We start from the raw sequence: 530 nt of genomic DNA on the forward strand, positions 1-530 counted from the left end.
GGATTTTCATTGAGTAATTTGACTCATGCGTCATTTTACTTGAGTAAAATAACTTACGTGTGCGCCGGGCTTAAGCGGTTTACTGACTAACCAGTTTTTTAACTATTGTTTTGCACTATCTTTAGCAGAAAGCCAATTTGCAAAAACTTCATAAATATTCTCGTTCACAGTATCTCTCCAAAGCTTAGACTCTTTAAAGGCATACTTTATGTTGTTATGTGTTAATACATCCTCTGCATAACTAACCAATTTTTTGCTTGTTACGAGTTTCTACTATAACTTGAGTGAGTGGGACATATACTGTTTGCAATTTTTTATTTCTTTAAACATTGCTGCCATGTATGCTGCACATGCTGTACTGCCAATATGGTCGAACTTCATAGTAAACAAGTCACTGATTATGTCATGTATAAAAAATGGGCCTTCAATCGATTCTAACATGTGGCTAATAGTCCTGCTATTTTACTAACGTTTACAGACACTTTCACTTTCACTCTGGTAACGTTTACCTAAGTTTGCTTATTTATCCC

The sequence above is a fragment of the Priapulus caudatus genome, unplaced genomic scaffold (assembly GCF_000485595.1).
Source record: "Priapulus caudatus unplaced genomic scaffold, Priapulus_caudatus-5.0.1 Scaffold60, whole genome shotgun sequence".
In the NCBI taxonomy this organism is placed as follows: Eukaryota; Metazoa; Priapulida; class Priapulimorpha; order Priapulimorphida; family Priapulidae; genus Priapulus; species Priapulus caudatus.